This window comes from Rana temporaria, chromosome 1 (genome assembly GCF_905171775.1).
Source record: "Rana temporaria chromosome 1, aRanTem1.1, whole genome shotgun sequence".
Taxonomy (NCBI): domain Eukaryota; kingdom Metazoa; phylum Chordata; class Amphibia; order Anura; family Ranidae; genus Rana; species Rana temporaria.
Window position 1 is genome coordinate 434,398,728 of NC_053489.1, and position 27,655 is coordinate 434,426,382.

General features: G+C 40.9%; 1 protein-coding gene across 2 annotated transcripts in view; it reads right to left on the bottom strand.

Moving 5' to 3' along the window:
- GC (GC vitamin D binding protein) overlaps nt 1-27,655 on the bottom strand; it is a 164,484-nt gene that overhangs the window by 103,024 nt on the left and 33,805 nt on the right. The window lies entirely within an intron of this gene.

Genomic DNA, 27,655 nt, shown 5'->3' on the forward strand with positions numbered 1-27,655 from the left:
CAAAACACAAAAACTACAACATGTAAAACAGGACCAGTGTAAAGGTGTAATTGCTTTGAATGAATGTCTCAATAATGTATTGTACTACAAGTTTCAATTATCTTACTGAGCTCACAAACCACTATTTTAGTCCACATGGAATAATTAATTCTCATTTCCTGCTGACTGCAGTATGTCTCATTTACCTTTTCTTCTTCAATTACAAAGTAGGAAAGCCTATATATAGGTTACAGAGTAACTGAGGGAGGGAGAACGAGGGAGTAAGAGAAGAAGCTTGGCACTGTGGGAGAATGAAATCATAGGCTATTTTAACTCTACACAGATAGCTACAGATACAGCCCAATAACTTCTTTAAATTTCTAAAGTATTCACTTAAACTGTCTTTTTAAATCATCAATGGGAACACTAGCACCCTGGAGGTACCTTTGGTCTTATGCCAAGTGCTTTGCTTGTCAAAATTGTAACTTGTTTTCTTATGCAGAGCTTCTACCCATTATGGGAGCTAAAGTCTTTAAATACAAACAGATGTGCTTCATTCTAATAATTATTTTATTTACTCTATTGCTTAGTGTACTGTTGCTCCCCATCCTCTTCCTCCTCCATGTTGGCACAACTGCTCCAGTACCTTTGGTGATGTTATATTTTGTCCCATTATCTACAGTTATCACAATACAGTATTTTTCATAATAGTGGTCCTCTAAATCCTCAAAAAAGTCTCATTCATGCCAGGGTATCTTTATGTACCCACATTTAGGGCCTATTCACACCATAGCGCATATCTGTTAACATGCAGTGGCAATGCTTGTTGCGGTGTGTTTCTGTGTTCATTCTGTGCATTTTTTTCTTTCTTTTTCTTGGTTGAGTATTTTATTAAAGATTTTTAGAAAGCATTGAATGTAATGAGTAAACAGAAAATGTTTACATCGTAACATTAAGATAATATTTTTACAGGAATGTATATCTCTAGTCGCATATGACATCATATAATTGTTTAGTAAGTAATTAAGATCAATGCAGTAAATTAATAGTTAAATAGCTAAACAAGAATCTACCATATGTATATATAAGTTTATGTAGAGTCGCTAGTATATTTGGTGCTCTTTTCAATAGTGGAACATTATGGTCAATCTCCCGCTGATTTGGAGCCTAATATCAGCATAATATTACGGTATGTTAACCAACTATAGTGGAGTTTAACTGAATTAAAAAGGTAATATGAGAATATCGATACTTTAACACATTTGTATACTTTTTTACTTTTATCTGAAAATTCAATAGAATCTTATTGAAATTAATAAGGTAATATGAAAATATGGAGGGTAAGGAGATAACAACAAGGAGGAGGAAGAAAGCATGTAACAGTTTGGTTCATTCTATGTTTAGAATCTGCTATTCGCCTTATGCCCTGTACACACGATCGGTCCATCCGATGAAAACGGTCTGATGGACCGGTTTCATCAGTTAACCGATGAAGCTGACTGATGGTCAGTCGTGCCTACACACCATCAGTTAAAAAACGGATCGTGTCAGAACGCGGTGACGTAAAACACAGCGACGTGCTGAAAAAAATGAAGTTCAATGCTTCCAAGCATGCGTCGACTTGATTCTGAGCATGCGTGGATTTTTAACTGATGGACGTGCCTACAAATGATCATTTTTTTTCTATCGGTTAGGTATCCATCGGTTAAATTTAAAACAAGATTGAATTTTTTTAACCGATGGATAAATAATCGATGGGGCCTACACACGATCGGTTTGGTCTGATGAAAACGGTCCATCACACAGCTCTCATCAGTTTGACCAATCGTGTGTACGCGGCATTAGTCTGTTTAGCAGCTGTTAAGAGCTGTATTAATATTTTAAACAGTTTTTGTTGTAGAAATTCTTGTCTTAAGTTTAGAAGGGCCAATGAAGGATCAGGTAAAATAGTGCTTTCGAACATTGCTAAGGTAAGCATGAAAATAGATTTTCAGAATTCTTGTACCACTGGACATTTCCACCATATATGTAAATGTAAACCCACCACTGAACAGCTGCAAAAACAGGAAGCCGAATGATCCGGAACAAATTTAGAGATTCTAGCTGGAACTGCCATTGTGTGAGTAATTGTGTTTAGTCTCAACTGCTGTTACATTCGGTGAGGAAGATTTTGTTATAGATCATATCTCAGACCATTCTGTTGTATCAATAGTACGACATAGATAATTTTCCCATTTGGCCACATAAGCGAGTGGGGATGCATCAGGTTTAGTAGGCAATTGAGAATAGAGTGATGAAATCCTTCCCCTACAATGTGGATCTTTCAAGCAAATGTTTTTATAAAATTTACAGTTTTGTCATAGCAATCTCGGTATTTAGAGAGGGAGTGTAGACATTTTTAATTTGTAAATATCTAAATAATTCACATTTGGGAATCCCATATAATTGACATAAATCTGGAAACGGTAATATTGATGAATCTGAAACCAAATTGTGTAAGCATGAGATACCAGCCTTTGATCAGGTTCGGAAGGTCATGGGGGAAGTCCATGCTGGATAGAAGGCTGGATTTTTGTGGAATGAAAGGAGTGAGATATGTATATATTGTAGACCATACATAGTTCTGTGTCTATCCCATAATGATAAAGAATGTTTAGTGATTGGGTTCAGAAGGTTCTTACGATCTCTTGGACGTAAGCATAATATATTTGATATCAGAAAAGGGTCACAGTCTACTGATTCTATTGCAACTAGGGATGTCCCGATACCGATACTAGTATCGGTATCGGTACCGATACCGAGCATTTCCCCGAGTACTTGTACTCGGGGAAATGCTCCGATGCCTCACCCGATACCTGGGCAGGCAGGGGAGTTGCAAGTCTGCTCCCCCATGCTGTCTTTCCCCCATGCTCGTCTTCTCTCCCCCCCGCTCCTCCGTGACAGGCTTCTCTCCTCCGTGACAGGATCTCTCCCCCCGCTCCTCCGTGACAGGCTTCTCTCCCCCCCGCTCCTCCGTGACAGGCTTCTCTCCCCCCGCTCCTCCGTGACAGGCTTCTCTCCTCCGTGACAGGATCTCTCCCCCCGCTCCTCCGTGACAGGCTTCTCTCCCCCCCGCTCCTCCGTGACAGGCTTCTCTCACCGCTCCTCCGTGACAGGCTTCTCTCACCGCTCCTCCGTGACCGGCTTCTCTCACTCCGCTCCTCCGTGACCGGCTTCTAACCCCCCCGCTCCTCCGTGACCGGCTTCTCTCCCCCCGCTCCTCCGTGACAGGCTTCTCTCCCCCCCGCTCCTCCGTGACAGGCTTCTCTCACCGCTCCTCCGTGACAGGCTTCTCTCACCGCTCCTCCGTGACCGGCTTCTCTCACTCCACTCCTCCGTGACCGGCTTCTAACCCCCCCGCTCCTCCGTGACCGGCTTCTCTCACCCCGCTCCTCCGTGACCGGCTTCTAACCCCCCCGCTCCTCCGTGACCGGCTTCTCTCCTCCCGCTCCTCCGTGCCCGGCTTCTCTCCCCCCTCAATCTGTCAGGATGGAGAGCGGCGGTAGGAGCCGCTAAACCCGGCTCCTACCTTTTCAGAATGAACAGAGTCAGTGATCACTGACTCTGTCCATTCATATAACTGAGCATCGTAAACTGTGTTTACGATGCTTCAGTTTATGAATGGATAGGAGCCTCTGTCTCCTGTCCATTCATTTCCAGTGCAGCTGAGAAAGGGACTGAGGATCTGTGACCTTAGTCCCTTTCTCTGTCTTAAAGGGGAGACGTCAGAGGTCTGTTAAGACCCCTGATATCTCTCCAAAGACCCCCAACAGGGCTGATTAAAAAATTGCAATAAATATTTAAAAAAAAAAAAATGTAAAAAGAAAAAAAAAAACACTGACAATCCCCCTAAAAATAAATAAAAAATCACTGTAAAAAAATAATAATAATAATAAAAAAATACTGCCACTGTCACATGACATAAAAAAAAAAAAAAAAAAAAAAAAGTATCGGTATTCGGTATCGGCGAGTACTTGGAAAAAAGTATCGGTACTTGTACTCGGTCTCAAAAAAGTGGTATCGGGACAACCCTAATTGCAACTCAGAGGGGGGTTTTAGTAGTAGCTTGATATTTTGACAGTTGTGCCACTTGAGCAGCCTTATAATATGTCATGAATTTAGGAAAACCCAAGCCACCCTTGGAGATATAAGGTTTCTTTAGGCAATCTTGGTTTAATTTGTCCCCAAGTCAATTGTATCGGGCTCTCTGCTGTAGCATTCCTAAAAAATAAGCCAGGATGTGTACAGGGAGAATTTTTTTTAAATATAAAAATGTCGGAAGAATGATCATTTTGATTAAATTGTTTTCCCCAAACCAGGAAAGTTGAATAGATGACCGTTTTGACAATAAACTTGTGTTTTTTTTTCAATAAAGCTGGATAATTGGTGGAAAATAGGTATACAGATCACCATAGATCACAAAGATCAAAGTAAGGCAGAGACTTTGGGCCAGATTCACAAAAGAGATACGACGGAGTACCTCAGATACTCCGTCGTATCTCTCAGAGTATCTATGTGACTGATTCATAGAATCAGTTACGCATAGATAGCCAGAAGATCTGACAGGTCTAATTGTTTTACACTGTCGGATCTTAGGATGCAATACCGCGGCCGCCGCTGGGGGGAGTTTGCGTCGTAAACCAGCGTCGGGTATGCAAATTAGGAGTTACGGCGATCCAAAAAGGTTTTTCCCGTCGTTACGTGGTCGCAAGTGTTAGATTTCCGTCGCAAAGATAGTGCACCTTTAACATGGTGGAAAAGTACTCCACCATGTTAAAGTATGCCCGTCTTTCCCACGTCGCTTTTGAATTTTTAAAAAAAAAAATATTTTTCCCGGCGTGCTTTGTTGATGTCACGATTCTCAAAACGTCGGCGCGTCGTAATTTCGCGCAAAGCACGTCGGGAAATTTGCGACGGGAGCATGCGCAGTACGTCCGGCGCGGGAGCGCGCCTAATTTAAATGGTACCCGCCCCATTTGAATTGGGCCGCCTTGCGCCGGACGTGTTTACGATACACCGCCGCAAATTTCCAGGTAAGTGCTTTGTGGATCGGGCACTAAATCTGAAAACTTGCGGCGGTGTAACGTAAACGGGTTACGTTACGCTGCGCCCAAGCTACGTGAATCTGGCCCTTTGTGTAGCCCATTTAAAAGGAAATGCCTCCTTAACAGTAAATCTATTTCCTTATCAGATAATGAAATGTTCAATGTTGTTGATTTCTGCATATTAACTTTAGGACCTGAAATAGCTGAAAGCCTATTTAGTATGATCATACGATTAGAGATACAAATTTGTGGGGGGGGTGAGAATTATGAGGATGTTAGCTGTTTCCATAAGAAATAAATAAAACTCCAGTTTGGCCTTGTCCAATTTAAGCCTTAATTTTGGAGAGGAGTTATTTTCAAACTCCATGGCCCATATTCTCTCTAAAAATCCGCGGGCTGTGCTTAAGGCACTTACACTCCGCTGTCCCAACTTACAAGAGCAAGTGTTGTATTCCCCAAACACTTGCTCCATAAGTTGGGACGTAGCCTGGCGGATCTCCAAGGGGGCGGCTTGTATTCAAATTAAGCGCGCCCCCGATTCTAATGAACTGCGCATGCGCCGGGCTTCAAAAAGCCCAGTGCGCATGCTCCAGTTCTCGGCGGAAAACGTCAATGACGCCGACGTGTGCGTCATTGACGTAAAGTCGTATTCAAGAACGACTTAGTAAAACGACGTACCCGACGAAAAAACACGACGCGGACCCGACGCCATCCGTAACATGGCCTACGTGGGACTTACGGAAATTTACTCCTCATATAGCAGGAGTAAATTTCCGCTTACGCAAACGACGTTAGCGACGGTTACGCGACGCAAACTCGTTCGGGAATTGGCGTAGAAGGATCATTTGCATACGCAAATGAGTCCTTCACGTAAATGCCATCTAGCGGCGGCCGGCGTCATTACATTTAAGATCCGCCAGTGTAAGTGACTTACAGATGGCGGATCTTAAGTGTATCTATGCGAAAATGATTCTAAGAATCAGTCGCATAGATACACGGGCCAAAAAAGGGAGTTACGATGGAGTATCCTGAGATACTCCATCGTAACTTCTATGAGAATATGGCCCCATATAACTAGCGTTAAAATCTGCTTCTAATCTACTACACTGTGTTTTGCGCTCTCTATTAAACAGTGCAGCTTGTCTTAAACAAATCCCACGAAGAACTGGTTTATGTGCCTTCTTTTTCTTTTTTATAATGCAGAGCATTCCATTTGCAGCACATACCAGCGCAGCACGTTTGTTATGTTGTGATCTAGGGTGATTAGAAACAAAGCAATTTGTCTTGTCCATGGGTAAGGCTGCATTCACATCTGAGCGACAGCCGCGTTCGCGTGTAGCGACGTATTTTGCCGCGAGTACAAAACTTTCACTTTTTTTTTTTTTTTTCTCAAAGTCTTCCCATTGCTGTCAATGGGAAAACGCCTATGTCGCCTGAAAAAAAGGGTCCGGGACTTTTTTTCAGGCGACAGGCGTTCGGCGTCTATGAGATGTGAACCATCTCCATAGACAGCAATGGGAATTCTCCCCTCGAGCGACAGAAGCGTCCGGCGTCGGGCGTTTTGTCGCTCAGGTGTGAATGGGGTCTTAGGGTTGCATTAAGTAATGCAGCTCAGTGGAAGTGGTGTGAGAGGACCCAGAAGCCTGTTTCTTGTGAGCAATTGTTTATACATTATATTATATGGTTACTGCAAGATTTTGGGGTTGATTTTGGACAAAAGACTGTTCACTCTGCAAGGGAAGTTGTACTTTGCAAGCACTTTTTCCTTAGAGCTTTGTGAATGAGGTAAAGCTCTGCTGACTTCCATCATCCAATCACGATCATTTTCCTTGCATGGGATGGTGTTTACTATGGCAAGTAAAATTTCTCCACGTTCACCAACTTCTGGGGAAAATTCCTTTATAAAATGCTACTTCCCTTGCAAGTGAACTGTCTATTTGCTATTTGTAAATCAACCCCATTTTAGGGTTAGAAGTAGTGATAGATATTAGAATGTGTATGCTATTTAAACATATTACAATTATCTTCATTATTTACAAAATAAATAAATAAAAGATTAAAAAGTTATAACTAAATGCAACTTTTTTAGTTTTGGATAGAGTGGAGGTGGGTTTGAACTGTCTCTGCTTGTTAGGAAGATTCGCCCTCTTTATTTGTTCTGTTTACCATTATCACTGAAAGTGAAAGTAAAAGAAAGTTCCAAATTTTGGGTTGTCCCCCGAAAAGTAAAGTAAAAGCAAATCTTCCAATGGGGACACTAGTTCTGGTGACCTGGGGGTCCCCAAGGAATTCCCTTAACTTTCAGGGATTTCCTCTCACTTCCTGTTTGGCTGTGAGACAGGAAGTGAAGGGAAATTTCCCCAATGGGACACAGATGGCTAAAAAAAAATCGGACAGGGGTTATAACCCTTCCTTGATCTATCCAAAATGAAAAAAAAAAAAAAAGGTTTTGCCTATAGTTCTACTTTAATATAAATATTTTCTTTAAACTTTTTAGAACAATATGCCAACATCACTTTTTGTACAATTTTTTTTTATGGCTAGATAATAATAATTTAACTTAAAGGACATGTTCTTGCATTCTGGAACATTGCATACAATTACTATTTAATATGTTAGTGAATATACATAATTTTTTAGAGAAGGTTTGTCTCACCCACACATCTCCTGGAATAGCCAAGAGCATATATTGTATAGAAAAATAAGCATTCATATAATTTGCCTGCAATTTTTTATTGAATTTTCATTAGTTTAAACATTTGTGAAAATCATTTTTTGTCAAGACAGATTGCTTAAATTTCAGGTTAACTATACTAGTAGCTTCCTGGTAAATGCATTTCTAAATGATTTTATCAGATATTCTAAATATTTTCAACCGTTACTACTACTCTTGCTTAAATTCTTGCAGATTTTTGATCTGGTCACATTATTTACTAAGATGACTAAGCATAGGATGCCATAATGTGACTGGTCATCTGTTGATAGACCTATGCCGAGTACACACGATCGTTTTTCATCGGACGAACCGATCGTGTGTGGGCCCCATGTTTTTTTTCCCATCGGTGAAAAAACTTAGAACCTGTTTTAAAATTATCTGATGGTTAAAAAAATGATAGAAAAAAATGATCGTCTGTGGGCAAGTCCATCGGTTAAAAATCCATGCATGCTCAGAATCAAGTCGACGCATGCTCGGAAGCACTTAATTTTTCTCAGCACGTCGTAGTGTTTTGCGTCACCGCGTTCTGACACGAACAGATTTTTAACTGATGGTGTGTAGGCAAGACTGATGAAAGTCAGCTTCATCGGATATCTGATGAAAAAATCCATTGGTCCGTTTTCATCGTATTAACTGATCGTGTGTACGTGGCATTAGGAAAAATATTTTCAGGCTTATACATATTTGAATAATGAATGCATAAATAAATAAATAATCAATCATTAACCTGCCTAGCAGTATTCCCGAGTGTGGCTCGCGGTGGAATTTCAGTACCATTAGCGGTATCCCAGAGCCAGACTCGCTCGATTCACACAGCGTCCTCCTGTGCCGCTGATCTCCGTTCCCTGCGACGTTACGACGCACGGGGACGGAGAACGGCGCCAAATTCAAAAAAGTAAACAAACACTTTACATACAGTATACTGTAATCTTATAGATTACAGTACTGTATGTAAAAAAAACACATCCTCCTTGTCCCTAGTGGTCTGTCCTGTGTCATGCATGTCATTTTATATAATAAAAACGTTTCTTTCTCCCTGCAAACTGTAGATTGTCCATAGCAACCAAAAGTGTCCCTTTATGTCAAAAATAGTTTTAGATCAGCTAAAAAACAGCGATAATAAATTATAATCACTTGCAGAATTGTGCGATAGCGATTTGTGGGGAAATTCGTCATAAAAAAAAAAAAATAATGACAGCAACAATTCTGCAACTGAGCAAATTTCAGTGATTTTGATTTGATTACATTATTGAATATTTTTTATTATAATTATATTATTATTTGTTATAATTATTTATAATTATTTATTATATTATAATTTATAATTTTGTTTTTAAAAAAATGTCATACCGGGGATGCCTATTAGAATCTTGTTTGGTCAGATTTAAGTGAGTTATTTCTAAAAATTACAGACCTACAATATAAAACGCCAAATTTCCTTGCAAATAATGGTACCGCTTTCAGCATGTTTTTTCTGAAAGAATCATACCGCCAGGGAGGTTAATATACATACAAAAAAACGATGGAATTTGGTCATTACACACCATCCCCCTAAATTATAATTTGTAATAGTGATCATAATTGTTTGGCAATGAGCCAATGACATGAAAGTACCATTCATAAGGTTGCAAATAAATGTTAAAGTCTATATCTAGGCACAAGGCTTCATAATGCTTTAGTAAATTATTCCAAATGTGTCTACGTTGACTGCCCCAACCCCTTTGACCAGGAGTTCTATTCATAAGAATGGTGCCCTATCAGCTGATAGAGTGATGTGAGAAGGAAAGGTCTTTTTCTCTCCATCGTCATCAATAATGTTCTGCATATTAGCAATATGCATCAGAGCATCATTATTGCTCTTTGGGAAGACTGAATGCTGGCACAGAGGCAGCTCCTTCCAACCAACACTTGCTGCCTATTGAAACCATTGTTTGTATGTTTACCAGCTGATGTCCGAGAAACATGCCTGGTACATGTCTACAGACCAAATTTGAAAACCACTTTTTTTACAGCCATGTAAATTATACATATCATGTCCCTACAGTTCAGTCTCTGGTTTGAAGGCTTCAATAAAAATAATTAACTTCATACAACTTTGAATTGTCCTGCAAATGAAAATCAACATCTCAAAAAATCCAGACAAGCTTGAACTTATGCACTTTTTACAATCTTTGGTACATTATATAATGCCACAAAATTGTGTTAGGACACAATATTAGACATTTTACATTACCAACCCTGCTTAGAAACAGTAAAAGATATAATAGGCTGTGTTCTGGAACAAGAACTATGGACCCGGCTATTATATTGCACACAGGTGTCTATTGAAAACTATCAAAAGTCGCCAATCCTATTTTTTCTAAATGCATCTAAATTACTTCCTGGAATCCAGCTGCCATTAGCTCAAGCATGCAGGAATGAGGGTGTACTTGGCTAAGAACTCCCCCTCCTCTCCTCCAGGTGAAGGAAACAAAAATGCCCATGAATGCTCCTGGAGTGTATGATCAATTTGACCTAGGCCAGAAACCAGAAATCATCAAGCAACTAAAGTAATGTAAGAAAAAGGTTAAAACATTGCGTTGTTAGTACAGCAGCTCCGATCCGAGCTGTCAATTTTTTTTTATTTAACCCGCCAGGATGAACAAAAAGAACCAGTAGTGCACATGACGCTTTAGGCTTTTTCCTTTTATTTTCACCTTGTAACCCTATGAATAACACACTTCCTGTCATGGCTGACATGTCTGCCTTTGTTTATCTCTGTTGCATGGTAGTTCATGGGATCAATAGTTTAAAAAAGGTAAAAGTTGGGTTGTCTTTTCAGCTTACAGAAAGTGACAATTAAATTGATTGGCAAGAGGTACTTTCTGTACTTTCTGAAAAAAAAATTAGCTTTAAAAACAAATGCAGCCTGCACCTTTAACAGTTGGTAAGCTGCAATACTTTATATTTCTGTTTCTGGGTTTACCCTTTAAACTTTTATATTGCAAAGCCATTGAAAGGTTTAATGCAGTACAGTGGAAAAATGTGGTAGGCCATCGGAAGCAATCTTTCTTTTTTAATTCACATGTTTCAATAGTTCTACACAGAGCTTTTTTTCTCAGAAAATAGGTGCAGGAACTCAACCACGAACCTGTTCAGATTTCACAAACAGTAGAAGGGTCTTAAAGGGCCATTAAATACCAGGATTGCATTACATACAGAATGCAGAGTTCAGGGGGATTACACACACAGTGCAGAGCTGTCATTTGTAAACACAGAAACCAGACTTCTGTGTTTACAAGTGATTGTGGTGAGCGGGCACCAAAGGGTCTGAGCCAGAGGTGGTGGAACTGAGTTCCCCCAAGTTCCCCCTGAAAAAAAGCCCTGGTTCTACATTTCCCAGTATACAGCTAAATTTATTCGCCTGTGGCTGTACAGAAAGGAAATACGATTTGTATGTGTTCCTACAAATACTATTGTCATTATTGTCATTATAATGCCTTTGTTTATACAGCAGTTGGAGTGGTGACAGCCCAAGGGATTAACTTTCTTATTTTTTAAATTATGGCCTATGCTGTAAACATCTTGATTGGAGCTGGAAAAACACTTGTTGAACCAATCTTATCTTTTATGATGTATAAGCCATACTGCCAGTCTAAGTGTGTGTATTGAAATAGGAAACAAGTCATTTCTGCTACACTTTCTATAAACTGGAGCAATAATGTATTAAACAGTTTGAATGCACATCCACCACACATCAAAAACCCTCTAGGAACTATAAACCAAACCACAGGTGTATCTCTGTATATCAAATATCCCTAAGAGAGTGGTTTGGCTTGAAAGATTCACACAATAGAAACTACAATTATGGGCTAATAAAACCAAACTGAAAGCACAGAAAACAATAAAACTAAGATGAAGACTTAATGCAAATATTTTTGTATAATAAAAATATGCAATTCACTTACACAAACCTAGGATTTGGCATTATTGCCCATAGTTTTAGAGGTAATAAAACTCATTAAATAAATTGCTAAGTCTCTTCTGCTCTAGGGGGGCATGTCTATTCCCCGCATCTGTAAGGCATGGATTGACTGGCCATTGAATGAATGAAGAACTTATATAGCGCGGCACATGCGAACTAAATCGCCTCTGGGCGCTTGTTGTTCCTGTCTCCTTTGATATCAAAAGAGATGAGTTTTGATCTTTCTCCTGAATGCTAAATGGTTTTCCTCCAACCGAATGCTGGTTGGTAAAGCGTTCCATAGTCTGGGACTACAGGGAGTTTCTGGTGGGCCGATGGCTCAGTGGGCCGGATTCAGTGACAGCAGACCGCTGCCCCCCTCCGCTCCACTGTCTCTCCCTTCCCGCAGAGCTCACCTCCTCTCCCTCCCCGCCGCGCTCAGCTGGGGGGAACAGAGAAGCAGGGGTAGGACCAGAGGAGAAGGGGGGACTACAGAGGAGCATGGGGGACAGACAGCTGACTCAACAGCTATGGCCTGGGAGTTTCTCACTTCTGCCTAATCTTGTCCCATAAGGGGGGGCACCGAACTGATTCTTAGCCCCGGGTGAAATAATGTCTAGCTTCCCCACTGGTACTACCAGTACCAGTCGTTCTATTCTAATAAAGTAGAACGGCTAGTGGCTAGCGAAGGGGGAGAGGGGGCTTGGGTGGCTGGGGAGGGAGCGGGAGTTGTCCGGCCACCATGGGAGAGACCTGTTAAAGTGGGCCTGTCTGGATGAAGTCCAGGGCCAAATTTTTGTCCCAGTCCAGCCCTGCTGTAAGGTGATGTGCAGAAGTTACATCATCAGTGGCTGCCTAGAGGCTGAAGAGGAGTGAGAAAAGCACAGAAGAAGAGGAAGTGAAGAAGAGATAGTGGGAGAAAGAACAACGACTGTGAGCCTGGTACTGTCAGCACTTGAGAAAAGCACACTTGGTGGACAATGACTACCAGACGTTTGGCTAATAGAAATGTGCATGCACAAAGAATGGCTAATAGAAATGCACATGCATGCATAATTTTTGACAGAATGTTGACTAGGCACATGCATGTGCACAGACATGCGCACAGGTAAGGGCGTGCACTCAATGCATGTTGGCGCCAGACTGACTATTTAAAGGGGCTCCTGCTCATGTTCCAGTGCTGATTGGTCTTTCAGCTGTTCCCCGACTCCTGTGATTACTCTACTTGTTCCCTTAACTCTGACCTGAACTTGGATCCTGCCTCTCCTCTCTCACCAGTTCCTGACCTCAGCTCCGTTCTTGATCATGTCTCTGTCTTATGCCTCTGTACCTTGCTGCCTGCCTGCACCTGACCACGGCTATCCCTGTGACCATGCTGCTGCTCCTGGCTCTGCTCTCACATCTGGTTCAATTGCTTATCCGGCTGCCATCTGCATCAGCTCTGCTCATCACAGCGAGTACCTGTCTCAAGGTTTTTTGGAGTGCGGCTGTCCATATATTTTGTTTCCATTTGTTGCCTTGTGCATTGCCAGCATCCTTGATCTCCTGAGACCATACTGATCATCCTAACACAATCCACCTGAAGCGGTAACTTTTTTTTCTTTCTAAGCTTGCAGTTGTCGCAAAGTATTCACTTTCAAGAACTCTGTTTGGCTGGCAAAAAAAAAAATGTCATTCTGGACGCAGCCTCTCAAAGCCTGCCAGCCATACCTGCGTTGCTCTCTGAAATGTGAGCCAAAGCAGATCGCTCTTCAAAGAGTGTAACAGGTGTATATGAGCCCTACCTCAAGAACATAGCAAGGCAGCTGCAAATAATGCTTTGCAAATCCTATGCCATGTATAGAATTATACACATGGGAGCTCGGACACTGTTCTTGGTGCATACAGTGAGCCCACTCTCTCCACAAAGGAGCAGTTCCCCTCAGATGCATATATGCAGTGGCTTGGCATTAAGGCCCACCTTTCCTCTGCTGCAGATACACACCTAAAACACACGTGTGCACTACACACATTGTGATATTACGCGTTTTCTGTGTCAGTGCACTTTTTAAGATTTAGTAGGAAGTTTGTATTTGTGCGCATTAAAAAATTGTTTAGAGTGTTTTATTGAAAATATTAGTTTGGTAAACATTTGTACAACTATAAAGGGAAAAAAATCACTAGCACTATCTTTTTATTCTACCAATCAATCCTTTCTGTCAGAAAATGTACACTTTGAGGTTTTCTTACAAACTCTGCAAGTTTTAAGTGAAAAATAAAAAAATATAAATATTGCAAAAATGGTCTGGCCACCTGAGGGTAAAGGTGAAGGATAGGGTCTTGTAGCAAAAGGGTTAAACAAGGAGTCAGAGTCCAACACAGACAAGATAAAAATGTCTAAAACCTGATCTGACCTTAAATAGTGCTGATAGCTAAAAAAACACTGGTCCAGACCCAGCCATTTTCCCATTTCACTATTTATTTATGTTTCATTTTTTTGCAAGGCTCTCATTGTCCTGGCCAGGCAAACATGGACAGTAATTATAGCCAAACACGCAGTGTAACCACTTAAAAAACAAGCCTTTTCTGGCACTTTTTTTACACGATTAAATCAGTATTTCTTGCTAGAAAATTACTTATAACCCCCAAACATTATATATATATATATATATATATATATATATTTTAGCAGACACTCTAGGAAATAAAATGATGATTTTTGCAATGTTATTATGTCACACGGTATTTGCGCAGCTGTTTTTCAAACACAATTTTTTGGGAAAAAATACATTTTAACCACTTGCCCACCAGGCCAATTCTGACATTTCTCTCCTACAAAAATCATATTTTTTTTGCTAGAAATTTACATAGAACCCCCAAACATTATATATGTTTTTTTTTTAGCAGAGGCTCTAGAGAATACAATGGCGATCGTTGCAACTTTTTACCTCGCATTTTTTTCAAGTTAGCCCAATTTTTTTACATAATGTGAAAGATTAAGTTGCGCTGATTAAATAGATACCTAACATGTCACGCTTCAAAATTGCACACGCTCTTGGAATGGCACAAAACTTCTGTATTAAAAATCCCCATAGGCGATGCTTTAATTTTTTTTATTGGTTACATGTTTCAAGTTACAGAGGAGGTCTAGGGCTAGAATGATTGCTCTCACTCTAATGCCGCGTACACACCATCACTTTATGTGATGAAAAAAAACGACACTTTCTGTGAAGTAAAAAATGACGTTTTTGAAACTTCAATTTTCAAAGACGAAGTTGCCTACACACCATCGTTTTCTCACAATGATCTTGCAAAGCGAGGTTACGTTCCACCACGTTTTACCATTGAAGCTCGCTTCATAAGTAGCTTCTGGGCATGCGTGGATGAAAAAACGTCTTAGAAAACGACGTTTTTTGCTACACACGGTCAATTTCTGTGAAGTAAAAAGTGCACTTTTGAAAAACGACACATAAAATTGAAGCATGCTTCAATTTTTTTTGGTCGTTTTTTACAAGACATAAAACAACGTTTTCCCCCACACACAGTCAATTAAAGTGACGTTTTTAAAAACGTCATTTTTTTTCATCACATAAAGTGATGGTGTGTACGGGGCATCACGTTCATGGCTACACCTCACATGTGTGGTTTCAACACTGTTTTCATATGTGGGAGGGACTTACATATGCATTCGCTTCTGCGTGCGAGCACACGGGGACAGGGGCACTTTAAAAAAAAAGTTTTTATTGTTAATTTTACTTAAAAAAATATAATTTGAAACTTAAAAAAAAAAGATGTTTTGATCACTTTTATTCCTGTTACAAGGAATGTAAACATCCCTTGTAGTAGGAATATGGCATGACAGGACCTGTTTACAGTGATATATGGGGTCAATAAGACAAAATATCTCCCCTCTAGGCTGGGAAGCCTAAAATAAAAAAACGATCACGGCTTCCAATTTTTTTGAACGCAGATCCTGGGCGTGACGTTATAACATCGTGCCCAGCCTCCGACGATCATAGAGACTCTGGCGACCATCTTGTCTGCTGGAAATCTCTATGGTGGACATTTGGGGGTTGGCAGATCCGTTCTCTGACACACCGATCGCAGCAGTGAGTCGGTAGAAGCACCGGAGGGTGGCGGGAAGAGGGACGTCCCCTCTCACCGCCCGTAAGAAAGATCAAGCGGCTGACCATCCACTATGACCATTCTTATGGTGTAGGGAATCGCCGGCTGAAAACGACAATATCTGAATGATGCCTGTAGCTGCAGGCATCATTCAGATATACCACCGCAAAACCCAGGACGTCTTTAAACGTCCAGCTGTCGGCAAGTGGTTAATAAATAAAAAAAAAAACACAATATAAACCCTATTTTTTAGTAAAATATGAAAAATTAGGTTATGCTGAGTAAATAGATACCTAACATGTAATGCTTTAGAATTGTGCACACTGGTGGTATGGCGACAAACTACAGTGCTTAAAAATCTCTATGGGAAACACTTATTTTTTTTTACAGGTTACCAGTTTAGAGTTACAGAGGAAGTGTGGCACTAGAATTAATACTCTCGCTCTAACGTTCATGGCGAAACCTTGCATGTGTGGTGAAAACACTGTTTACATATGAGTGCATGAACTAGGTATGCGTTCACTTATGCATGTGAGTATGGAGGGATGGGGAGTGCTTTAAAAAAAATATTTATTTTATTTTTTATTTTTACACTGTCCCTTTAATTACATTTTTTTAATCACTTTTTGTTCCTATTACTAGGAATGTAAACATCCCTTGTAATATAAATAAAAAAAGACCCCAAATCTTTCCTTTACCTTTAAAAGCAAAGGATTAAAAAAAATGATCTTTAGCTTTAAAAAAAAAATTGTGTACTTACCACCTGAACCGGAAGCCTCATGACTTTGCTCCGGCTCTTCAAGGCCATAGGGGGCGATCAAAGATGATCTGGTCTTCTATCGTTTCTGTGACTGGCCACGCCACTTTGTCGAATAGCTTACTGTTTTCTGTGCACCCGAGAAACACCGGGAAGCAGCGAGGGGGGGGGGGGAATTGGGGCAAGGTCCCCTCCTGCCAATTCTGGGGTTATGGCTGATAGCTTCAGCCATAATTCTGGTAAACCATTTGCAATCCGCAACGCATACAGTACATACATATTGCGGTTGGCAAGTGGATAATTACAGTTGGGGGGAGATAGGCAGCATGCCTCTTCCTATACTCAATGGATTTACTGGTACCACATCCTTTAACATTACATTAGCACAAAGAAGAAATCCCTAAGGAAGACAAAACTACGTAGAACTTTAGCGGTACCACACCATAAGTGAGTTAAAAGACATAATATTTTATTACAATGTTCAAACATTAAAATCCCAAAAGAGGAGTAAAGTGACAAAAGTACCATGGAGGTATCAGTAAGCACAAATAAATGACTTGTCCAATCAAGGCTGATCATGATGTAAACAGGAAGAGCTGTTGATCGGCTCTTCCTCACTCGCGTCTGATAGACGCGAGCAGAGGAGAGCCGATCGGCGGCTCTCCTGACAGGGGGGGTTCACGCTGATTGTTTATCAGCGCAGCCCCCCCTCGGATGCCCACACTGGACCACCAGGGAAGCCCACACTGGACCACCAGGGAAGGGGGCAATAAGAAAAAAAAAAGAGAATAGATGCCAATCAGTGCCCACAAATGGGCACTGACTGGCAACATGGGCACTGACCGGCCATAATATGGGATTAAAAAAGCCCAGCAATGCCATCAGTGCCACCCCTCAGTGTCCATCAGTGCCACCCATCAGTGTCCATCAGTGCCATCTCTCAGTGCCCATCCATGCCCAGTGCCCACCTATCAGTGTCCATCTGTGCCACCCATAAGTACCCATCAGTGCCACCCATAAGTGCCGCCTATGAGTGCCCATCAGTGCCGCCTATGAGTGCCCATCAGTGTCGCATACCAGCGCCGCCTATCAGTGCCCATCAGTGCCGCCTATCAGTGCCACCTCATTGGTGCCCATCGGTGCCACCTCATCGGTGCCCTTCAGTGCCGCCATATCAGTGCCCGTAATCGAAGAAGAAAACTTACTTATTTACAAAAAAAAATTAACAGGAAAAAATAAAAACTTTATTTTTTTCAAAATTTGCGGTCTTTTTTTAGCTGTTGCGGAAAAATTAAAAATTGCAGAGGTGATCAAATACCACCAAAAGAAAGCTCTATTTGTGGGAACAAAATGATAAAAAAATAGTTTGGGTACAGTGTAGCATGACCGCGCAATTGTCATTCAAAGTGCGACAGCGCTGAAAGCTGAAAATTGGCTTGGGCAGGAAGGATCGTAAGTGCCTGGTATGGAAGTGGTTAAAAGCAGTTAGTGCTTGTCCTTATGTTCTAGGGACACTTAAAAGTTGTGCTCTTTCTGAAGAAGCAGGCCTTGTCCTGCGAAATAAGCCAAAGAAATGGTCAATATGATTTAATGTGTACCTATTTTGGAGCTGTATGATTCTGTGATTTCCTAATTCAGCTCTCAACGTAGGCTAAGCTTTTGTCGGATGTGCAATTTACCGCTCTTTTGGGATTTTAATGGTTTCTACATTGTAATAACGTATTATGTTTTGTTAACTTACTTATGGTGTGGTACTGTTAAAGTCCTACATTGTTTTGTTTTCCTGAGGGATGTTTTCATTATGCTAGCCCTTAAATCATGTCAACCGATTCTCAAATCTTCCTAAATTATCAATAATAGGGCATGACATATCATATAAATGAAATCCTTATATTTGGATTGCAAGCAGAAAATAATATAATTAAGCATATTTTCATATCGCATTTTTATATGTCATCTTATTAAGGGAGTAGAAAGTAATTAGTTATCCATATGTTTTTAAGCCTCAGAAACTAAAGACTTACTACATTTATTATGATGTATTACTTTATCAATTTAGCTGGAAAATTAAACCTGTAGATTCCTTTACAGAGAAATCTAATCAACCAAAAGCATTTACAATGTCTGCAAATGATAGCATTCTAGCGGTTGACAGAATGTATAACACATGATTTGTCATGTTGTCTCATTAAAAAAAAAATAACTTGCTCATTCTGGTTTGCTTGGGTTAGGAAGGAAAGCCTATAATATCTTTAATAGGGCGTATCTATGCAGTGTCACAACTTTAAGAATGCACTTTGAGATATGGTCCTCTTTGTGTCTAATCTACATCCTACATTTACTCAAATGGCATCCATAGGCTGTAATTAGGGATGAGCTCAGGGTTTGATCCAAACCCAAATGTTCCGATGGTGTGCTGCCTGCAACATTGGTTCACATGTCACTGAGTGTCCTTACGTTCATGGTCTACTACCAGGGTTTTTGAACAAGAGGTTCAAGTGAAACCCTTTCTTCTGCTTGATCTCCACCACTGCTTCACCACAGGTGGGTTCAGCTTATCACTTGGTTTATCTCAGCACAGACCTTCTTTCCTGATATGAGCACTGTCCACAAATCTGGTTTCAGAATTCTGAAAACAAAATCTAAACATATAACAAAAGTAACATGATGGGCTAATATCAGAACTGATGAATTAAGGAGTGAAAACTTTTGAAAATCTGAAAATTTGTGCGTTTTGTGTTTCGATGATGCCACCATTGACGACCAACAAAACCTTTAATTTCACCTCATGATGCTACCGAAAATACTTTTTGTGTCTGGGAATCTTCTTTTCTTTCCAGGAATTTTCTTTTCTTGCACAAGCGCATTTCTTTTTCAATTACCTTTCTCGCACGATTCTCCCATCATTGATTAGAAAACTGTTTGTTTTTCCGATTACTCAAATTCGATGGCCGCACGAAAATCGGCTGTTGCTGCAGCCCACTAATGGTGCGAAATACGAACAAAGATTCTTAGATAAGATTTTCGAAAGAAAATTATTTCGAGATTCGACCCATGATGCTAAGAATAGCATCAACCCCTAGCATAGAAAAGTTAGAGCAAACATGTTCAAACAATTAGGACAAGGCCTATGAGGATTTGTACTTATGTCAGGCTCGTAGTAAATAGTAGTGAAAACTGTTGCATGCGTATAACAGGTACTTTAGTTGAGTAATAGTACTTGCGTATGAGAGGGAATATAGCTTAGGCAATTATAGTAGCATATTTGAGGTGAATATTGTAGATATAATACTATTGCATATGAGAGGCAGTATAGCTCAGGAAAATATAGTTGTAGACATGAGCTGTAGTTATAGATGTAGCAATGCACACATATGAGAGGCAATTATAGCTGTAGTAATTAGAGTAGCATACATGAGGTAAATATTGCTATAATGATTTAGAGGTAGCTATGCCTTTAAAGTACTCATTTGCAATAAGCTTTAACACATTAGTATCTTCCAGAAGATATAGTAATATCCACACAGTATTTGTAATACTGCAATTGTAATAGATGAAACATTAGCATTAGATCTTCCTATAGACCTACAAGTGTAGGAATGACTACTTATCCGTTTGTAGATATCTATGCAGGAGATGGGATGTCCATGGTGCAAGATGTTCATGGCATGAGGGTAGTTCCCAGCAATGCAGTTGTTATAGGAAGTCTTTAGCAGCAAAGTAGTAATTGTTTCTTGGAGTGGTGTTCCGGCAAAGGGAGCAAAGGCAGCAGCATGGTTGAGCTGACAGACTAGGCCTAAGAGGCTACGGCTGACAATAATAGAACGCCAGCTGTATCTCCAATGAATGTCTTTATAGGCAGGAGATCAGCTGGAGTGCATTGCAGTAACTCAAACAGGGCGTCGTGTACGGCGCACTTCCGCGTTCCACGCTGGAACGCAGGGCCGCGCTGGGCGATGACGTCATCACGCGAGCGCCGTATGCGTTCCAGAATGGAACGCATTACGACGCTGAAAGCACTAGGCATAGTGCGCCTGTTACAGTTAGGAAAAGCAGCACACATTACACTTGTTAGGCAACAATTAACCGCTTGATTGTCCCTAGATGTTAACCCCCTTCCCAGCCAGTATCATTAGTACAGTGACAATGTACAGTATTAATACTGATCACTGTATTTGTGTCACTATTGTGTCAGCTAGTGTACCTCCCAGCAAGGGTCTGTAAGCACCAGATTGCCCACCACACTATCAGAGTCCCACTATAAGTCGCTGATCACTGCCATTACCAGTATAGTGTCATTTGGAAAGTGACCAGGTGCGCTTCTCAAACAAATAATCATGATCGTGCAAGACCGTCCCCACACCAACTCACGCATCTTACCAGAGACTTTAGATCTCAAGTTACAGAGATCAAAATAGCTTTTTGTTTTCACACATCCCTGTGTCTCTCAATAGGGATAGGAAATCATCCGTGGAACAGAAAGTAGAAAATATCTTTTTTTTCCCCAACATTTTCAGTGTGAAAAAAATGATATAAATGTTATTTGCATAAAGTGTTGCATGACTGCACAATTACCAGTTAAATTAGCACAGTGCTGAATAGCAAAGAATGCCCTGGTCATGAAGTGGCTAAAACCTTCCAGAGGTCAAGTGGTTATCTCCATTGATGTTTTTAGGTTTTGGAGGTGTCTATGTTTCACCTCTATGTTTCTTTAATAAAAGGTCCATACTGTCTTCCAATTGTTACAAGTAGTGGACTTTATTTTATGATTCTGCATGATTCCCATATGAGACTTGATCAATTGCTGTAATTTAAAAAAACAAGAAAGATCAGCTGGTCTTATACTGACATAAATAGAAGTAGTCTAGATGAATACTGTCATTGGTAAATTACATAAAGGACAGTATTTAATATCTTGTTTTTTAAGCGTAACTGGGATATTTGCAAAGATCCTAGAAATGTTGTAAGTCTTTGCTCTTATCTTTCAAATGTTTACAAATATTTCCCCCTAAACTATGCTAAAAGGAGCCAGAACACTTTTTGTCTATCTGTGAAGCCTCGTGCACATGACCGGGTTTCTCGGCAAAAACCAGCAAGAAAACTGATTCTTGCCGAGATTCCCGTTCGTGTGTACGAGGCATTCAGGTTTCTCGTCAGGAAATCTAGCCAGAATCTCGACGAGCAAAAAAAAGAACCTGCTCTCTTTTTTCTTGTTGAGATTCTTGTCAGCCTGTTTCCTGACGAGAAACCCGAGCGTGTGTATACTTACCTGTCGCTGTGGAAACTCGCGCATGCTCGAAATGACTTTGACGCATGCGCGGAAGCTTCCACAGCATCGAATGTGACGAGCGCATGCTCATCATACGCAATGATGTCACTGCGTTCTTTCCTTTCAAGAGAACTGCGGTTCCTTTGAAAGGACAGTCAGTATACTCCGGCGGCAAGAGTTTCTTGCCAAGAATCTCGTCAGGGAAAACGACGGGTTTTTCATGATGAGATTCTCGGACGTGTGTACTAGGCCTCAGGGTTGATCTTGGTTTCTAAAGTACGGGGGTTCTTTATATTTTATTGTATTGTTTTCATCATTATTTGACTGCTTTTATGTATTTGAGTAAACACATTAAATCTGGCTTTTTGAAACAGATCTAAGGCCTCAGTGAAATGCTTTTTTCCTCTATTCAGCAGGCCTAACCCTAATGGCTGTGATTATATATTTTTTTAATAAATATTAAAGTTAATTCATCAGCACTTCCAACAGAGTAAAATGCATCCAGCTTCTCTTGAAAAGCTTGTATGCCAGCAACCGTTGTTTTTAATCAGCCCCTAGGCTCCCAGCCTTGTTGCTCTGATATTAGCCAGGCAATTAGGAATGAAAACACTCACTATAGTAACAATAATTTTCAATATGTTTTTTTATTTTTTTTTGTGTTTTTAACCTTAGATTACATGTATAGCCAAAACAATTTTTTTCCCAAATGGGGCTCCAGAATTCTGAAAATGTTGTGAAAATAATTTTATTTTTATTTTAGTGTTTTAACCACTTAAGACCCGGACCAATATGCAGGTTAAGGACCTTGCCCCTTTTTGTGATTCGGCACTGCGTTGCTTTAACTGACTATTGCACGGTCGTACGACATGGCTCCCAAACAAAATTGGCGTCCTTTTTTTCCCACAAATAGAGCTTTCTTTTGGTGGTATTTGATCACCTCTGCGGTTTTAATTTTTTGCGCTATAAACAAAAATAGAGCGACAATTTTGAAAAAAATGCAATATTTTTAACTTTTTGCTATAATAAATATCCCCAAAAAAGATATAACATTTTTTTCCCCCCTCAGTTTAGGCCGGTATGTATTCTTCTACCTATTTTTGGTAAAAAAAAATATCACAATAAGCGCTTATCGATTAGTTTGCGCAAAATTTATAGCGTTTACAAAATAGGGGATATTTTTATGGCATTTTTATGAATAATTTTTTTTACTAGTAATGGCGGCGATCAGCGATTTTTTTCGTGACTGCGAAATTATGGCGGACACTTTTGACACATTTTTGGGACCATTGTCATTTTGACAGCGAAAAGTGCTATGAAAATGCACTGATTACTGTGAAAATGACAATGGCAGTGAAGGGGTCAACCACTAGGGTTGGTATGGCTGTAGGCGTGACGTCACTGATTGTCGTTCCCTATATCAGGGAACAGACGATCAGGGTCACTGCCACACAGAAGAACGGGGAAGGTGTGTTTACACACACCTCTCCCCGTTCTTCAGCTCCTGTGACCGATCGCGGGACACTGGCGGCGATCGGGTCCGCGGGTCCCGCGGGCGTGATCACGGAGCTTTGGACCAGGTCGCGACCCCGCGGCTGGGCTCTTAAAGGCAACGTACAGGTACATGCTTGTGCCCAGCCGTGCCCTTCTGCCGACATATATCGGCGTGAAGGGGTCCTTAAGTGGTTAACCATAGTGTATGTACAGCCAAAACTTTTGTTTAACTTTTAACTTTTTCCACCACTAGGAAAATTGTATTTCTTTGTTTGTCATTAGTCATTTTCTAATTGTCATTAAAGGGGAAGTAAACTTCCATGTATTGTTTGTACCTATAGGTAAGCCTTTAATAGGGCTTACCTATTGGTACTTTAAATAAATACATTTGAATCCCGGATCGACCACTTCAATGAGGAGCAAAAGGAACAATTAGTAATATTACAATGTTGTCCCAGGTATATCAACCTACCACCTGACGATACCTAAATTGTATCAGTTGCAGTCAACATGACCAAAAAAAACGAGCAGCGGAAAGGAAAGATTAATTCTCCAAGCAGTCACTAAGTGGCACACTTCAGTTGAATAAAAAATTACATCTTTAATTAAATATTTAAAAAATTCAATACAAAAACGCCAAGCATAAGTACCTTCACCAACCACAGTTAAAAATAAAGACAACGTTGTCTGTTTGCAGGGAAAACAGCTGTGCAGTCACCCATACATCCAGCCATTCACTCATGTAGAACTAGATAGCACCACAGTTAAAGCAGTTTTGGTAAACATAAGACCTCAGCTGAGGTATCCACTTATAACCTGATGGTCTTTTGTAGGTTGCACTTCATACATAGTCAGACTCAGTTCTCATGAGCAACACCATTGTTTAGATTGTGGCTGTATGTCAGGAGGGGTCAGCCTGTGAGCAAAGTTGTCTGAAAGCCTCCTAATCAGTATAGGGGCAAACTGTCTAAGGACAAACAAAATCCTCTCCTGAGAAGGGAGGATGTAGGCAGACTATCACTCCTCAGGTGAGGTGGATGTGCTGATATAGATTGGACCTGTGGAGAGTCCTATAGGTGATGGGTGTGAAGGTAAGATGCTGTAGGCATATTAGAAAGGTCTCACCACCTTTGTCTCATGTCCAGTTTGTTTTCCACATCAGTACATCCCACCTTACAGTGCCGCTTGGGTCCACCACGTTCTTAGCAAAGGAATGCATAACACAAAGAGTAAAGGGGGCATGAGCACATATTACACAGGGCACCAGGCTCAGGAGTGCATAGCAAACAGGAATGGGTGCAGGAGTGGGTAACACAGGCCAGTGTAGAACCTAATTGTACCTTCCTCCCAACCCAACAGTAAAGGCCTTTCCTCACACCCCCAGTCCCCAGTATAGAGATCCCCTCCACAGTACTGAGCTCTCCCTCCACCCCCTCCCACCCAGTCCAGATCTCCCCATAATAGTACAGAGCTCAAAACAATACAGAGACCCTCAATATCAATAAAGCCTACCCACACACATATCCCCCCCCCCAAACTACAGAAACCCCAACACAGTGCAGAGCTCTACAAAGCACAGTTCCCCCCACAGTATAAAGCCCCCTCACAATATAGTAGAGCCCCCCACAGTACTGAGTGCTCTCACCACTCAACGGAGAGTGCCAGGGAGAAGCCCTCAAGAGGAGTAGTGAGGTTGGTGGCTGGGCAGCACCCTTGAGCTGCTCGAAGTGATGTCACTGCGAACAGAGAAGACAGTAGAGAAATAATCCAAAAAAAAACCTTTTTCTGCTTCTGTGTTTACAGTGACAGGTTGGAAAGAATAGGACTGCTAGAGGTGGCGGAAACAGGGTTCTGCCACATTCTGGCTGATGAAAGCCCTAATTGTAATAAATAAATAAAAAATACTCACTGAAACCACATTTTTGCCAAAAATGTCTGTTGCATTTTTTTGATTTGTTTCAGCAACAAGTTATTTGAAAATAGTTTTTAATTTATGACCATTGACTGTAATACTATAGGGGGGGGGGGGCAAAAGAACTATGGCTCATTGAGAACAATAAACAGGGAGCGTCTCAGGACCACAACCATTAAGGTACTCTTCGAACAGAGGCCCAATCATATGGGAATTTTACAATTTATAACAAAATCTCCATGTGCAATAACAAAGGTCTTCAGTTGACAAAGACACTTGTTATCACCCCTCTCCCCTCACACCTCCACATGAGATCAGAAAAAGCCAAATAATCAGAAATGATGCTCACATTTGGAAACAACAATAGTAATTATGCAATGTCTATAGCCCCCCTAGAATCTAATCTAATGATGGTCTTTACATTTCAGCATGAACCTAAATTAGCATAAAGGGAGATAATTACTGAAATAAATCCCTGAGTTTTTTAGTCCTTACCTTTGTTTCTACACACTTTCTTATCTTCCCTGCAAGAGGGGACAAGCATAATTTTCTTCTCTAACCTTTAAAAACTCTGGATAAGTTACAGAGAGTTATTTGCATAATGAGTGTTTACTTAGCTAGAAAGACAATCTTGTTCCTTTATAAAGGACAACCTTATTTATTTAGTTCTTAAGCAAGAGCTAACATCTGCTTTAATGAAGAATGCATCTTGAACGTGATTAAAATGAACTGACTGCTAAATAAAAGTGCAACACTTTTTATTTGTATCAAAACTCACTGGGGGAAATGTATTAATTTGGCTGTGCAGAAAGTGAAAAACAGGAGCAATATGACAAATATACTACAGTAGATTAAATAATATCCACCTCTACTACTTGGAAGTAGCAGATCAAAGTGACAATATCTCTGCAAAGGAACAGCCCCCACACCATGGCCCAGTTATACTAACCCTACTAACAATCAGTCACAGCTCGTTCTTTCTTCCCAGCTGATGACACTACCCAGCATTTTTGGGTTTGAGGGGACATGTGATCTGCTTCACTGTGACAATAATGCTTGGACGATACAAACAATCACCAGACCCAAGGACTATCACATAACCAAAAGTCGCTGATGCTTGTACGCAGATGGCTACAAGAGGTCAACATGTCTTCCTGCGCAAGCACTTGTTTTTCTTGACTGTGCTCATTTCCTTATATGATATGATAGTTGAGCCAGATAGGTGCAAAGTATTATAATTTGTCTTGTTGTTGCTCTGTGTCCTCAGGTTGACCATTGAGCTGGAAGTGACCAGGTTGTACGGTTTAACAATTTTACAGATATTTTCAGCAAGGTTACTGTCCCCACAGGTCAACCAACATTAAACGTGCAATCAATAAGTCCCTGGGTCGAACCCTGCCAACATGCTGGTTACTCTCCTGGAGTGATTACTTCCTTTGGGGGGATGATGGGATCCTAATCAAGGCTCCTAGTGGGGGGTCCCAAGCCTAGATACCCTATGGAACTGTAGCTGCTAACCATGGACTTATTGCCTTTATGGATTACTGCCAATCATGGACTCTAAGGGACTTGTATTGCCACTTGAGGATTATTGCCTTAATGGACTCTTGCCATAAAAGGGATTGCCTCATGGCCTTCTGCATGAGGTATGCACACTTAGAAGAGCTCTGTATAGGAACTGTCTCAATAATGTTTCTTGAACTGTACTGCTATCAGCAACTACCTCAATAAAGCAGTGTTAATTTGGTCTACTAAAATATTTCCGTTGACTAAATTAACACGGCCAGTTTATGTAACTGCGATATCAGCCCTGGTGATCTCTGTGAAAATTCTCCCTCCCAGATTTTCCAGAGAAACGGGGAGAGAAGAGAGAATCTTAGGAAGAAGCATATTGACCGCCTTCTTTCTCAGTCAGACCCCCCCAGGTCAGTAAAAAAGCCCCCCACCTTTTACAAATCCCCCAAATACTATATATATATATATATATACCGTATATATTCGAGTATAAGCCAAGTTTTTCAGCACATTTTTTGGTGCTGAAAATGCCCCCCTTGGCTTATACTCGAGTCACCTTTTTGCGCCTGATCTCACGGACTTTTGGGACCCGGTACCGGCCGGCCATAGGTCCCCTGGACCCCAAACTTGGCCCCAGTTCTCCTCTACAAGTGTGCAAAGTTTGCTGTCTGGGGGACCTACGGCTGGGGAGCAAAGATTTTTCAAACCCGGGCACCCCTTCTATATACTCCCATGTTAATCGTAAGTCTAGTCATGGACACAGTGAGGCATGGGCACAGTGAGGCATGGACACAGTGAGGCACAGTGAGGCATGGACACAGTAAGGCATGGGCACAGTGAGGCATGGGCACAGTGAGGCATTGACACAGTGAGGCATGGGCACAG